At 43.9% G+C, this 378-nt stretch overlaps 1 pseudogene; it reads left to right on the top strand.

Annotated features, from left to right (window-relative positions):
* The first annotated feature begins 333 nt into the window (after positions 1 to 333).
* Positions 334 to 378, top strand: part of LOC138001419 (uncharacterized) — a 3,823-nt pseudogene continuing 3,778 nt past the window's right edge.

The following is a 378-nucleotide window of genomic DNA, read 5'->3' as shown; positions in this document are numbered from 1 at the left end:
CCATTTTGTTAAGCGGAAACCTCCTTTGGGCTAGCAAGTGACGTAGCTGATTGACCAGCCGACTTGCTTGTTCGTCATCTTCTACAGACTTCAAGCAATCCTCAACATAGAATTTTCGTTTCACTGTTTGAATGGTTTCTTTGTCGAAATTTTCTGCATTCTCATCAGCTGTTTTCTTCAATGCATAATTGGCACAACTAGGGGATGACACACCTCTGTAAAGGTGAACTAGCATCTGAAGTTCTTCTGGTTCTTTGTCCATGTCACCACCCGACCACCACAGGAAAGGGAGATACTTGCTGTCCTCGGTTGGTACTCGTACTTGTTAAAACAATGGCTATCGACTGCTCTCTAAATCTTGTCAGAACTCCGGTGAGT

This window comes from Montipora foliosa, chromosome 4, assembly GCF_036669935.1.
Source record: "Montipora foliosa isolate CH-2021 chromosome 4, ASM3666993v2, whole genome shotgun sequence".
In the NCBI taxonomy this organism is placed as follows: Eukaryota; Metazoa; Cnidaria; class Anthozoa; order Scleractinia; family Acroporidae; genus Montipora; species Montipora foliosa.
Note: the sequence above shows the minus strand (reverse complement) of the source record. Positions and strands in the feature narration are given on the sequence as shown.